Source organism: Molothrus aeneus (genome assembly GCF_037042795.1).
Source record: "Molothrus aeneus isolate 106 chromosome Z unlocalized genomic scaffold, BPBGC_Maene_1.0 scaffold_55, whole genome shotgun sequence".
NCBI lineage: Eukaryota > Metazoa > Chordata > Aves > Passeriformes > Icteridae > Molothrus > Molothrus aeneus.
In genome coordinates, this window is record NW_027098762.1 from 116,984 (window position 1) to 133,039 (window position 16,056).

Sequence of the window (16,056 nt, forward strand, 5' to 3'; positions counted from 1 at the left end):
ACTTTCATCCCCTCTGTGGGTCGTAGCCCTCGACTTATCTCTGGGACATATGGAGATGCCAGTCCATGTCACGTGCGAAGGAAGGCCGCCTCGCCAGCTGGGAAGGTCCTGCTGGCACCGGGCTGGTGTCTCTTAGACAGCTATATCAAAGGAAACCAAACATCAATGCCAGATCGTGGCACCACATCGGACAAAACCCCACAAGCCTGCTACTCACCCTTCTCCTAAGAAGGCCCAGCTCCTCGGGCCGCATGCTCCGGCCGCGCTCGGAGGCCGACGCCATCGTCGTGGGGTACGCCTGGGTTAAGAGGACAGGAGGGGACATGGCATTGCTGAAACCTGAGTGGACCCTCGCTCCTCCTCCCTACTTCCCTGACTCACCGCAACTCCACGGCAGTTCCTGATGGCTGCCTGGAACGCAGGGCTCGTGAGAGCGGCAAACCCGGTCCGTCGGCCCGTTGGGGATGGGAGCTTGGCATGCTCTGAGTGGATGGCCTAAGGAACAAAAACGAGAATGGAGACTTAGACTTGCCCCAGGAATTGAGACCTCAGCAACAAGAAAGGCTACTGCTCACTGCTCACCTTACGCTCTTGAACTTGACTGCTGAGATCCAGCTATACTTCCTAAAAATAAAGACAAAGAACAGTGCTGTAACAGGGCCACACTTGACACTCCCCCCGCACAGACAAATGGTGACGGACCTGCTCAGGGGAACCCCCGCACCCCGGATGGGGTACTCTGCCGTGGATGCAATGCATCTGCACCTGCAAGAGAGTTAGAACATATGTCAAACAACTGCAGGATGACTCAAAAGCTGCAAACACCTTATATCAATCTAGGAACAGCATCTAGAGTCCAAGTACACCCCACATGAAAAATTTCAACCCCCCAGGGCTTGTCCTATTACACCAGGCTATGCGGCAGGGCAGAGCAGCTCCGGCACAAATATGTGCGGACACCCGTGACACAGGACACACAGGACACGACAAACAATGGACACACAACACAGACAGAAATCTCTTGGCAAAAAGGATTACTGCGAGCACCGAGAGCATGCCAAATGAGATGACAGAGGTGAGACTGATGGCAAGCTGATGTGGCTCAGAAAACACTGAAGGAAGAAGATGCTAACTGAATGATTTATTCCAAGAACTGCAAAGATGGATGCCCGAGAATCCTACGGTCAGAAGCCTCTACCTGCCCTCACATTCTTTCAAGTCCTAATCTGCCATAATGGATCCTGGCAGGGCATAGCTGTCCGTACAGCTCAGAACAAGACCTGAAAAGACATCTGACTGGATGCTTCGAAAAAGAGTTGCTATTCTGATACCTGTCTGAGCTACCAAGTTAAAAGCTCCATGGCATCGGTGCCAGGGCAAGGAACGCTGAGAGTACAGATGCTAAGACTGGTGCCAAGGTTTCTGACAGGCCCCTCAAAGGGCTATGATAAAAGACATGAGATATCCAACAACACAGAATACACAAAAGACAAGCGACACAATACACACCGGGACTGCTCTGCCCTGCTCACCTCAGCACTGGGATCAAAAGTGAGATTTTGCTTTTATGGGGCCTAAGGGGCCACTCCATGGACATTCCTCACCTCCAAAGCTATCACCTCCAAAGAAGACTCAAACCCCCCCTCCCAGTAATTCCCAAACCCGCATCCTGCTTTCATCCCCTCTGTGGGTTGTGGCCCTCTACTTATCTCTCGCACATCTGGGGATGCCGGTCTCAGGTGCAAAGAAAGGCTACCTCGTCAGCCGGGAAGGTCCTGCTGGCACCGGGCTGGTGTCTCTTAGACAACTGTATTAAAGAAAACCAAACATCAGTGCCTGATCTTGGCAGCCCATCGGCCAAAACCCCACAAGTCTGCTACTCACCGTGCTCCTAAGAACGCTCAGCTGCTCGGGCCGCACGCTTCGGGCACGCTCGGAGACCGAGGCCATCGTCACAGGGGGTGCCTGGTTTAAGAGGAGATGAGGTGATTTGGCACGGCTGAAACCTGAGGGGACCCTCGCTCCTCCTCCCTACTTCCCCAACTCACCGCAACTCCCGGGCAGGTGCCCAAGGCCACCTGGATGGCACCTTAAAATAGAAAAGTTCAGGGCTTCCTCACCAGGTCCTGTAATGCGTCCACAGGGCTCACACGTGCAGGGAACCTGGTGCATTGGCCGGCTGGTGACAGGGCTTGGCATACTCCGAGTGGATTGCTTAAGGCACAAAAAAGAGAATGGAAGCTTAGAGCTGCACCAGAAACTGAGAACAGAGCAATAACAACTACTTCTCTCCACTGCTCACCTTGACTGCTGGTAGCCAGATTTACTTCCTAAAAAGAAAGACAAAGAACAGAGCTGTAAGAGAGTCACCACATACACTTCTGCTGCAGAGACAAGTGGTGCCTCACCTACTCGGGGGAAACCACTCACCCGGGATGGGGCCCTCTGGCACACATTGAATCCATCTGAACCTGAAAAACAATTTAGGACAAGTTATCCTGCAACAGGCTGGCTCATAAGAGCTCCAGATATCCTGTGTCCATCTACAAATCCCACCTAGAGTCCAACTACACCCCACATTACAAACTTCAAGTCCCCGGGGCTTCTCCTATTGCACCGGGCTATGCGGCAGGGCAGAGCAGTTCCGGCACAAATGTGTGCACACACCCGTGACACGGGACGGGACGTGACAGACAACGGGGACACAACACGGACAGAAATCTCCTGGCAAGGAAAATGGCTGCGAGGACTGAGAGAATGCAAAAGGGGATGACCGAGGGGAGACCGATGGTGAGCTGATCAGGCTCAGAGAAACCTAGAGGAAGATGATGCTAACTGAATGATTTATTCCAAGAACTGCAGAGATGGATGCCCGAGAATCCTACGGCCAGAAGCCTCTACCTGCCCTCACGTTCTTTCAAGTCCTAGTCCGCCATAATGGATCCTGGCGGGGCAGAGCTGTCCATACAGCTCAGAACAAGACCTGAAAAGACATCTGATTGGATGCTGCTAAAGAGAGAAGGGAGTCTGATGCCTGTCTGAGCTCCTGAGTCGAAAGTCCTATGGCATTGGTGCCAGGCCAAGGAATGCAGAGATCACAGATGCTAACAACGATGCCAGGGTTTCTGACAGGCCCCTCAAAGGGCTAAGGTAAAAGACAGGACATATCCAAACAACACATAATACACAAAAGACAAGTGACACGATACACACCGGGACTGCTCTGCCCTGCGCGCCTCAGCACTGGGATCAAAAGTGAGATTTTGCTTTTATGGGGCCTAAGGGGCCACTCCATGTACATTCCTCACCTCCAAAGCTATCACCTCCAAAGAAGACTCAAACCCCCCCTCCCAGTAATTCCCAAACCCGCATCCTGCTTTCATCCCCTCTGTGGGTCGTGGCCCTCTACTTATCTCTCGCACATCTGGGGATGCTGGTCTCAGGTGCAAAGAAAGGCCACCTCGTCAGCCGGGAAGGTCCTGCTGGCACCGGGCTGGTGTCTCTTAGAGAGCTATATCAAAGAAAACCAAACATCAGTGCCCGATCTTGGCAGCCCATCGGCCAAAACCCCACAAGTCTGCTACTCACCGTGCTCCTAAGAACGCTCAGCTGCTCGGGCCGCACGCTTCGGGCACGCTCGGAGACCGAGGCCATCGTCACAGGGGGTGCCTGGGTTAAGAGGAGATGAGGTGATTTGGCACGGCTGAAACCTGAGGGGACCCTCGCTCCTCCTCCCTACTTCCCCAACTCACCGCAACTCCCGGGCAGGTGCCCAAGGCCACCTGGATGGCACCTTAAAATAGAAAAGTTCAGGGCTTCCTCACCAGGTCCTGTAATGCGTCCACAGGGCTCACACGTGCAGGGAACCTGGTGCATTGGCCGGCTGGTGACAGGGCTTGGCATACTCCGAGTGGATTGCTTAAGGCACAAAAAAGAGAATGGAAGCTTAGAGCTGCACCAGAAACTGAGAACAGAGCAATAACAACTACTTCTCTCCACTGCTCACCTTGACTGCTGGTAGCCAGATTTACTTCCTAAAAAGAAAGACAAAGAACAGAGCTGTAAGAGAGTCACCACATACACTTCTGCTGCAGAGACAAGTGGTGCCTCACCTACTCGGGGGAAACCACTCACCCGGGATGGGGCCCTCTGGCACACATTGAATCCATCTGAACCTGAAAAACAATTTAGGACAAGTTATCCTGCAACAGGCTGGCTCATAAGAGCTCCAGATATCCTGTGTCCATCTACAAATCCCACCTAGAGTCCAACTACACCCCACATTACAAACTTCAAGTCCCCGGGGCTTCTCCTATTGCACCGGGCTATGCGGCAGGGCAGAGCAGTTCCGGCACAAATGTGTGCACACACCCGTGACACGGGACGGGACGTGACAGACAACGGGGACACGACACGGACAGAAATCTCCTGGCAAGGAAAATGGCTGCGAGGACTGAGAGAATGCAAAAGGAGATGACCGAGGGGAGACCGATGGTGAGCTGATCAGGCTCAGAGAAACCTAGAGGAAGATGATGCTAACTGAATGATTTATTCCAAGAACTGCAGAGATGGATGCCCGAGAATCCTACGGCCAGAAGCCTCTACCTGCCCTCACGTTCTTTCAAGTCCTAGTCCGCCATAATGGATCCTGGCGGGGCAGAGCTGTCCACACAGCTCAGAACAAGACCTGAAAAGACATCTGATTGGATGCTGCTAAAGAGAGAAGGGAGTCTGATGCCTGTCTGAGCTCCTGAGTCAAAAGTCCTATGGCATTGGTGCCAGGCCAAGGAATGCAGAGATCACAGATGCTAACAACGATGCCAGGGTTTCTGACAGGCCCCTCAAAGGGCTAAGGTAAAAGACAGGACATATCCAAACAACACATAATACACAAAAGACAAGTGACACGATACACACCGGGACTGCTCTGCCCTGCGCGCCTCAGCACTGGGATCAAAAGTGAGATTTTGCTTTTATGGGGCCTAAGGGGCCACTCCACGGACACCCCCACCTCCAAAGCGGACTCAAAAACCCCTCCCAGTAATTCCCAAACCCACACCCTGCTTTCATCCCCTCTGTGGGTCGTGGCCCTCTACTTATCTCTCGCACAGCTGGGGATGCCGGTCTCAGGTGCAAAGAAAGGCTACCTCGTCAGCCGGGAAGGTCCTGCTGGCACCGGGCTGGTGTCTCTTAGAGAGCTATATCAAAGAAAACCAAACATCAGTGCCCGATCTTGGCAGCCCATCGGCCAAAACCCCACAAGTCTGCTACTCACCGTGCTCCTAAGAACGCTCAGCTGCTCGGGCCGCACGCTTCACGCAGGATCGGAGACCGAGGCCGTCGTCACAGGGGGTGCCTGGGTTAAGAGGAGATGAGGTGATTTGGCACGGCTGAAACCTGAGGGGACCCTCGCTCCTCCTCCCTACTTCCCCAACTCACCGCGACTCCTCGGCCAGTGCCCAAGGCTACCCTGGTGACACCTTTGAATAGAAGAAGCAGAGCCTTCATCGCCAAGTCCCGTGATCCTTCCGCAGGGCTTGGGAGAGCGGCGTGCCCGGTGCCTCGGCTGGTTGGTGACTGGGGCTTGGCTTACTCCGAGTGGATTGCCTAAAGCGCAGAAACAAGAACAGATGCTTAGAGTTGCACCGGAAAGTGAGACTTGAACAATAACAACTGCTTCTGTACGCTACTCAATGCTCACCTTGCCCACCTCACCTTGACTGCTGATATCCAGCTTTACTTCCTAAAAAGAAAAAGAACAGTGCTGCAACAGAGTCACACTTGACACTCCCCCTGCAGAGACAAACGGTGACTGACCTGCTCGGGGGAACCTCCTCACCCGGCATGGGTGGATGGATTTTACCCTGGATTTTATCCTTCTGCGTCTGAAAGAAAGTGAGGACAAAAGTCAAAGGGCTGTGGGATAACTTCACAGCTCCAAACATTTTGTGTCTATCTAGGAATATCATCTAGAGTCTGGCAACACCCCACCAACTGGCAGTCCCTGGGACTTGTCCTGTTGCAGCAGGCTATGCGGCAGGGCAGAGCAGATCCGGCACAAATATGTGCGGACACCCGTGACACGGAACGTGACAAACAGGGGGACGATAAACACAACACATTATGCTTGTGGTGAGGGTCTCGAGGGGAAAAGGCAAAAGGGACCCCAAAGACACACTAGGTAACACGGTACAGCAGACAACACGACGTGGACCGGAACTGCTCTGCCCTGCCCACCTGCACGCTGCCATCAAATGTGGAGTCTCTCCCTTTAGCTGTCCTAAGAGGCCCCTTGGAGAAGACTGCTTTTCCCTCTGCTATTTTTTAAATCTGTCCCAGGAACTCCCAACCCACTACTCTCCCATCATCCCTTCTCCAGGCCATGGCCCCCAACTTATCTTTTGGATGATCGGTGATGAGGATCCACATTGCACCTGAAATGAGTCTGCCTCGGAGGGCCCCATGATCGCCTGTTAGTCTCTCGGTCAGCTACAATAAAGAAAACCAAAACCAATGTTTTGGTCATGTGGGCCCAACCAAAACCAATGGTCAGTGTCATGTGGGCCAAATCCCAGCAAGTCAGCTACTTGCCCTCTCCTGAGTGTGCCTGGCTCCTTCAGGCTCCAGCTTCATCCTGATTCCAAGGCTGTGGCCGTTATTATGAATAGCACCTGGGTAAGAGAAAGGCAAAGTTAAATGACATTCCTGTGAGTGCAGTGGATGACCTTGTGTGCTGTAAGACATGTGAATGCCTCTGCTATGCTTGTGAAAAGCCTTGTGTGGGGGGGCCCTCAAATAAACACCCTTTCTCACCCTGCTGCCTGCAAACCCCCCTGCCCCCCCAATAACTCCTAACTGGATACCTGCTCACCCTCCCTCTCCTAGTCACAATCCTCAACTCACCTGAAGCCTCAATCTCAAATGTCATCTTGGCCACTGGGCAGATCCCTCTTGTGACACGATGAATCTGCTGAAAAAAGTGTTGTGCCTGACACAACCTGGAGCCTCTGGAAGCTGCGCTCCTCCTAAAAACAATAAAAAAAACAAAACAAGAACAAAACCAGAAATTACAAATGCACTTGACCACCCCTAAACACAAAACCCAAAATCATGAACTTAAATACTCCCTGTATTCCATGCCATTTTCTTCACAGGATCTTCAAAGCCTCTGTTGCTTTCATGCCCAGAAACACCTGCTGAAAACAAGCTGAGATAAGGTGAAAGAGTCTCTTCCCTGAAATGAAATGAGAGCTCTGATCCTAGCACATCCCAGAGGGGGAATGAAGGCCCTGAGCAAAGGCTGGGGTTAATATACCCCTGATGGTGCCCGCCTCTCATTCCCGTGGCACCCAGGAAAAGGGAGGGGGCAAATCCCACCGGGTATAAAAGCCCTCGGAGCAGCTGCAGCTGTTTAGTTCCTCTGACTCAAATTTGAGGGGAGCATAGGGCTTGTTATAGAAGAAAGCTCTTCAGAAAAATAACAGTGCTTTCTTTTTTGCAGCAACTACTTGGAGCAGAAGAACAGAAAACTGGTAAGACATAAAACTTTGTGTTTAGGTAGCACAGCTAGATAAATTGGGGAATTGGGTAATTTGATGTTAACTTGTATAATTATTCTGTATTTTAATAAAAGCCATTTAATAATTTAACACCCAAAACTCCAGCAGCCGAGCTGGCCCTACCAAATCTCTATGTTGATACATGCAGTAAACAAAACCAAAATCCCAGTAATACCTATCAGAAGTCTAGTAAAGAAATCTACTGAAATTAATCCTACCTCAAATACAAACCAACCCATCCAGAAAGTTAGCTTCACTCAAAAAACTATTTACACAGAGTTAATAATACCAAGAAATAGAACACCACACCATATACCACCAATGAATATAACAGTGAAGGAAAAAAAACACATTTTATGCTTTTTTTTTTAACTAACTTTTATTGTCAGAGAGCCCTTTCTATTGCTTGTGCCACAGAACCCATCACTGCTCACTCCCAGAATGGCTCCCTGGTCCCCTGCCTTCTCCCTGGCCTTCTCGGGAAGGGTGACTGGTCTGGCAAACACAAGGTGCAGGGAGTGTAGCTTAAGTGCGGACTTGGGACCATTTTGCTGCAGTTCAGGGAACCTGTGCCCAAAGTACCTTGAACTCCTATGTGCTCAGCTTTTCCTTTGGGTTTTTATGCACCTGGAAACAGATTTTGGGATCCACCAGTAAATTCAGTGAATTGTCCCAGCCAGACACCTTTTTGCTGGCCTAAAAGTAGCTTTTAAACCAGAGACCCCAGGCTTGCAGTATTTTCCCACAGCAGAGTGAGATATGGTGGATTATCTTGTTCAGTGATGCAGCTGTCCACGAGGGCCAGGTCAGCTGGGACAGCCCTTGCTGTTGTTTTTGTCTCTCAGTGAAGGAAAAGTCACCTGGTTTTCCCATGTGGCATTGACTGAGGCTGTGAAGTGCAATCCAGAGCTGGTGCTTGGGGCTGTGGTGTTTGGTGTGCAGACAACATTCCAGCCTGTCTGCTCTGGGGTTGAATGTGCATTTCCTCAGTTACTTGGACTGCGAAAAGGCCAAGAGGGTGGTGGGAAGCGTTTTCTCCCAGGCCTTGACAGCCTCAAGGCAGGGATATTGTTTTGAATGCTTGTTGTGTTTCCTTTCCCAGCCCAGGACTAAGGTGGTGTTCCCTGAACTGGGATGTGGAATGAGGAGGTCTCTGTTGGGAGGGTAGGAGAAAGTGATACACCTAACTGGTGTGCCTGGATGGGCAGAGAAATCTGATATTGGCAATACATGTTAATGGGTATTTAATTTGTCAGCATGGCTCGGGGCCGCTAGTTCAGGACAGAGAGGAGACGGGGACGATAGGCACTGGCACTGGAGGCCTGGCCATGGCTGGAGATGAGCAGCTGGATCCCCCTCCAGGCTGTTCTGGGTGTGGATTTGGGTCCTGTGTGGCCACAGAAGCATGTAGCAGCTGGAGACTGGGCAGGTTTGGGGGCTGTGCCACCCCAGCCTCTTTAGTTCTTGTCCCTGGTTGTCCCCTTTCAGTGGAAAAGCATCCCTGCTTGGCTGGTTGTTCCCTGCAAGCAACCTGAGGTTCCTGGGCATTGGTGTGCCCCACTGGCACCGTCACCTGCCCTTGGCACAGTCGGGGAGCTGCCCGGAGCCGGGGCAGCCAGCAGGAAGCAGGAGGAGGCGAGAGCCACGGGGCCAGGGCTGTGGGCATGGGCTGCAGGCAGGGCAGGGTTCCCCCCAGGGAGAATTCCAGCTCCCCGCAGCTCTCGGTGCGCGCTGCATGGGCTGCGGGCTCAGCCAGGTGGGAGGTGCGGTTGTGTTCATGTTGCCGGGAACTCTTTTCCCATCTGCTGGGACTAACTGCCTGGAGAATGACATTTCTGACAGCCCGCTCCTACCTGTGTCTACTGGAAAAGGGCGAGGGTGAAGAGGCAAACGCTGGCGTTCCTTCGGGATGATGGAGTTGTGGTGTTTGGCTGTGCCCAGAGGAGCAGGAATTCAGAGAGATGATGCTGGCCAGAACATTGGTGCAAGAGCCTAAGGAAGATGAGAGTGGGATATCCATGGATAATCTAGCCATGAGAGGGCAGTGAGACACAGCTTATGGTGAAAGCCATGCAGTCAGTGATTACTTCAAAACTCCCCTGACCTTGCTCCACTGTGGAACAAATAAATACAAAGGTTTGCTCCTGCTCTTGCTGGGTGGAGAAATTAATCCAAACCCAAGATGCTTTTACCGCAGAGGTGGGAAAGATTCTAAATACAAACAGCACAGCTCTGTGTGTGCCTTGTGATTGCAGTCATAATAGACATATGATATCTATCTATTACACATATCCTATGTAATATGCACTACACAAATCAGATATTTTAATAAATATAATACAATATAAAGTTATGATAGATGTTATCAATAAAATATTATAAATTCGAGTTATCCTATTACAGTTGATGCTTGCATTGAGTATGTAATATTTCCCTGCCAATTACTGAAGGAAAACATCTGGAGTCAGGTAACTACAGCAACAGGCACCCAGAGAGGTTGAGGGATGTCCATCCTTGGAGATATTCCAAACTGAAAGGCCCTGGGAGCACATGGCCCTGCAGAGGTCCTGGCCCAATTATGTGGCTGATCTTTGACTACTAGGAGCACTGCACCCACTCAATAAAGTCAAAGTAATTAGTCCTAAATTGCACATACCAAGCAGGTTGCAGAAGTCTTCTGCCATCTGTGTTTCTCTGATGCATCTCAGGTAGTTTCTGGTGTGAGCTGTGAATGAAAGGAGGAAGGATAGAGACATTAAAAGATCAACGATTTGGTGTTAAATCCTCCCTGCTCAGTCCATGCCTGTGCATTCCCCATTATTCATAAATACACTTTGTGCCCCTCTACTCTGTAAGCAAATTATCAAGGTAGTTAAATGCAGCTAAGGTGACAATATTTAGAGTTTCCCAGGTCTTATCCTCCAAGCCATAACCAGGTAGGTGTCCAGACTTTGCAAGGCTGAGCACAGGATGAGCTCCCGTGTGAGCTGGACTAACCAAGCAATGAGGTCAGGGTAGGATAATGGGGCACACTGAGCTCTGCTACAAGGAAATGTCATGTTGATAAATGCAACTGCAACGTTTTTTATAAACAAAATTAAACTTCATTTGCTTCACAGTAGCTAATGCGCCGTTAATTCAAACCCCACAGAAGAACTCACTGGACACAGTTAATAGTCAGCAGAGCAGATAGGTCAGGCTTTGAAAGCATTTAATATTCACTGAAGTGCTGCTTGTATCCAATTATAACTCACTACTTGCCATCTTAATAATTTAAATCTGTCCACTCTTTAGAGAGGAAAAAAATGCACTAATCAAAGACATGAATGCACCTTTTGCTTTTGACAGCATCAAATTAAAACTAAATGGTAGATCTTGAATGAATTACTTTGAAAGAATAAAGGCATTAATGAGGTAATTTCATTATAGAGGCTCATCCAAGCCTATGTGAAAACAAGGGAAGTAAATGGAGAGGAAAGCTGCCGAGGAAATTAGGGTTCCTTCCACACTAATTAATGTTTGGGGGCATTTAGCACAGGCACCAAATTAACTGCTCCAAAGAACGCCATTGACAAAAAAAAAAAAAAAGACATTGTTGCCCTGCCATGTAATTAGAAGACAGTACAAGCAGAACACTTAATGAGTATAAAGCCAGCCTTTAACTTATTCTGCCCAGCTTCTGAAAACATGCCTTTGTAGAGGCCTAAGTTTAAGGAAGCACTGAGCGTACAATATAGGATTGTTTAGGTCCTTCTGGTCGCTGAGCTGTAAACAGGTAGCCCTGAATGACAGACTCTGAGACTCCTGGGAGGCCTGGCTTCCCAGAAAAAAAAAAAAAAAAAAAAAAAAAAAAAAAAAAAAAAAGGGAAAAAAAAAAAAGTCTTAAATGCGTCCAGAAAGAAGCAAAAAAAGGTGAATAGGCCTAGTCCGGCAGAGCCAGTACAGTGAATGCTCACCGCTGTCTTAAGTGATTACATGATGTTGTGCCACCCCCTCTCATTGAGTTATCTTTACACTGCTTTTGTCTCCTCTAATTGAAGCTGATGAGGTGCTAATTGGTTGCTTTTTAAAAAAAGCACTACTTAACCACTGGCAAACAGAGTAAGACAGCGTGAGTGGAGTTAATGAGGGCTTAGCAAAAAAAAAAAACAAAACAAAACAAAAAAACCCAAAAACACACCACACCAAACAAAAACACCAAAAAAACCCATAACCAATACCACCCCACCAAAACCAACCATCCTCAAAACCCAAATCAACTCCTTTTGCTCGAGACTAAACCGATAAGGGAAATGATTGCATGAAGGAAATAGCTATGAGGGCTTGAGTTTTGGGAGAGAAAGGGACAATTCCAGCACTAAATGAATGCCCACACTTTGGCCAGCGTCCTTGGCATTCTCTTTTTCTTTTTTTTCTTGTTTTTTTTTATTTTAAAGTTCTGCCATCAGAGTATTAAACCTGTTGTCACTACAGCTGGAGCCAGAGGTCCTGCCTTTCCCATATGCAAATATATTTCCTAAAAAAGGATTAGCATGATATTAAATACTCTGTATTTTCCATGTATTCTGTAGGTGAGTTGATACCAGCTCCTGGTTTTCAAGACCAATTCTGTAGTTCCCAGCTACTGAGAGTATTCTGAGTGCCAAAGGAGAGTACAAAAAGGCCTTGCTGTATTGTTGGTGTTGCCTGACAAGACTCAGATATAATTCTGTGAGCTTTTTGAAGGTGACACTGCAAATCTCTGTGTTAAACACAATCCTCTGTTGTTTCTGAATTTTTTTATATCCAATCTAGGCACACATGTGGGTACAGGATGCTTTTTCAGGCTGTTTGTCCAAGTAAGCAACACTTTTAGGCCTCCAGGAAGAGGCTGCCCTATGATGACAGGTTAGGAATCTCTGGCATGGGCTCAGGACAAACAATCAACTCTCAAAATTCTTCAAAATCCAGCAGCTAAGCCGTTTCCTATTGGATGAAAAGAGGAAAGTGGAGCTGAGACTCCTCCAGTCAGCTCAAGAAGACAATGAACTTTTCAGTGTGACAATTTTGATTATCTATTTATGTAGATGAGCAATAAAATGTCAGGGCTCCTCCTTTCCTCACTTCTTTTTTTTTCTTTTTACCCGTGTATAGAAAACTCAATCAGTATACAAACAGCGAGTTCTTTGTGTTTGTGTTTATGCTTGGTACCTTGTAGCTCTATTCACATTCTAAACTGGATTCTTTCCACTTTAATGCATGGTCACTTATTTTCTTTTGGTTGTCAGGAAAACGAGAGGTCTCTTGCTGGCTGTTAGAAAGAAATTTCCTAGAGAACAAAGTTACAACCAGTTCCTCCAAACGGGTGCCCATAGCCATCCAGCTATAAAACAGCCAAGAAAGATGCAAAACTGGTAAACCCTGCTTTTTCCTGCAGATGCAGAGAGCAATTCAGTGGTTGCAAAGCTCCTGGAGTGCCATGTGCCAAATCACCTCTGTAATCAGCCTTGCCTTTGCTAGAGTCGAGCACCTTTTGTTTGTTTCTGGTGGGGACCTGATTGCATTTTCAGGCCATGTCATCTGTGGCTCCTACCATCAGGGGCCAATAATCCTCATCTTTGACCTCAGAGAGAATTTGGCAGCTATCCCTTCAGGAGAGGTGGCAGATGGCAGTGTATCCATCAATTGCTGACATCAGTAAAGCTGGAGAAAGCAAGCAAGCAGCAGAGGAGAGGCTGGGAAGTCCTCTCATAGTCTGAAAATGGCTTTTCCTCAATTTTGGTCACTCTAGAAATGTTAGTTCGGTAAGAATTCACATGGGGTAATGTTTAATAGGTTTACAAATTTCGTTTGGAGGCCAAAAACACAAGGGGTGACAGCAAAGAATTTGATGCGGGTGTGTCAGTGGGTCTATTTTCCCCTGGGTTCCACGGGTTTCTTCGTGGTGTGTCCAAGAGCTCTTCTCAGTAAAACTCAACTGAAGGGGACTTCCCCATACCCATTCCTTTGGTTACCAAACCCACTGAGAACTCCTTCCTGCTCACATACAGAAATAGAGAAAAGTGGCAGCGATGATCTTGCACTGCAAATGGAATTATCTGGATAATTATCTGGTTCTTTGTTAATCAAGAGATGCATTAGGGATCATGCCCTATATTGCCCTCCCCACTGAGAATGGGACATGTAGGGCTTCAGAGAACCAACAAGGACATGGAAACTTGGGCAGAGCTGAGGGAAGACCTAGAGTCAGCAGAGGGAGAAATGTGCTGGAGAAAGAAATCAGCAAAGGTAAGAAGGGGAATAAAACAAGGGAGATAACAAAAGTGTAGCAGAGGTGAGTCTGGGGGAGACATCTGACAAGCGACAGGGACTTGTCACACAACCGGAAGAGAGGCAGCAGTGAGAAATTGGGTGTTTGAAGCTGTGCTGAGAATCACATGGGCAGCTCATCCAGAGCCTGCAGTCCAGAAGCCAAAGCTCAAAGGCAGGGATGTTCACATGGTTTTTATGGCTCACTTCTGGGTCATTCTATTAAAGAGACTAAATTTGACAACTCCTAATGTTCAAAGAGGTTTAGATGGTTTTAAATCTGTTGAGCTCATCCCTGTTTGAGGTAAACATGAATGGCCCAATTGTTCATTTTAATAAAATTCAAATAAAAAAGAGCCATCCAGCACCACAGAAGGACACGTTAGAAGGGGGTCTGTCACTGAAGAGGAAAGTGAAGATGGTGCATCTTGATTCCATCTCAGATGGCCTGACTCCTGTCGCTATCAAACCAGTAATTGCCACCTTGAAGCTTCTACAGGCCAAAGTTGGATTAAGGCATCTGATTTTGCCAAGTTCCTTTAGTGGATTTAGCACCCAATTGATGCATCCTTTTGAAATACAGCCTTTTTTATGAAGTGGGCTGTGGAAGGCATGATGCCCTTTAATTGATGCCCAGCTATTATTTGTAAGATTTAGCCTTGATCCAGGAATAATTATCAAATTGTGTCTCAAAAAAATATCAACCAAAAAACGTGTGATGGCATCCTCAAAAATCTTGTGTGGAGAGGCTACAGCCTTTTTGGCCCTCTTGCCAGGTATTTGGCAGTTGGAAGAAAAGCAAAATATCCCCTAATGTTTTGCATAAATTCTTGCCGCTGTTCAAACCTTTAACTTATTTAAGGCTATTACTTTTTTTGTTGGTTTTTTTTTTTTTCTTCTGGCTACTTGTGAGCAAAGAAGGTAAATTCCCTTCTGGATGTTTGTTTGTTAGCCTGGTTTGGGGTTTTTTTGGTTGGTGGTGGTTTTGTGTGTTGGTTTGTTTTTTACTATTGCAAGCGGCTCAGGTTTTGCCAGCACACCTTCAATACAGTTACCCTTAACCGAAAGTCCTACAGTTCCTGTTTGAAAGAGCAGAGTGTTTCAATTTCTACTGTGCAAACAGGTGGCCTAATGTAAAATCACCTGCTTTTATTCCAAGGCTACACAGAAGAAAAAGAGAGATCTGCTGGCCTCTAAAATTGCCGTGATTTACACATCCACATATTTCGAAAAAGCATGGCACAAAATTAGAGGTGCCTGTGTTCCTGCCACAAGAACACCCCAGCCTTACAGAATATCCCGATTGTCCCAAAAAGCAGAGAATGCCTGCTTGTTTTAAAGAAAGCTTTGAAAAATGCCTGTGCAATTCTTTCTCTCACAGAGCCATGGTCCAAGTGAACTGAGAAAGTGGCAGGTACTTAATGGGTCATCTCCAATTTCTGTATCTCTAATATTCTTCAAGCACAGCAATCTCATTCCCAACTGTTCCTTAGGCATACAGAACAAAACAATGCAAGAATCATTTTTGAAAACATTACCGTTTTACTAAATCCATCTATTTTGCTACAGATGAGCTGTTTGGCCACTTTATCCATGCGTATGGTATTTGTGTGTGAGGTTTGCCCTGTCAAATGCCCCGAGGGATTAATTGCCAGAGTCTAAAGTCCCAGGAGTGGATTGCGTCCGGAGCTCTAGGAAGAGCTGTCTCGCTTTCCAGTGCGCTAAATCCCCCAGGGCGATTCCACAGGCAGCAGCCTCCGGGCAGCACTAACCTGGGGAGGAAAAGAGCCCGCAGCACGGGCTGAGTGTGTCAGCAGCGGCAGCTGACGCACACAGCGACACCTTCACACTGGGAAGTCACCAAATCCATCCGCGCTGACTGAAGTATTTCGGGCTTGTCAAGCGTCATTGTTTTGGACTTCTCCTGACCTCGCTTAGCAGAACGGTGGCACCGCCTGTAAGCTTTTTCTTCAGTATTTGCCCGATAAGTAGCCCTGTAAGGCATTTGTTTTCTCTCATCAAATCATTAAATGGTAATGCAGTTGTTAGTTCGCCGTCCCCGGTTCGAATACATTTTGCAGCCAGAAACCATTCCCAGTTCATTAAGTGCCTGACCTCAGCATTAACACCCCCTCTGCTCGGGTAGCCTTGGAAACAAAGCTTCCTGTGCGTAATCCAAGCTTATCTAGCTCTTTATCCTACATGTGAC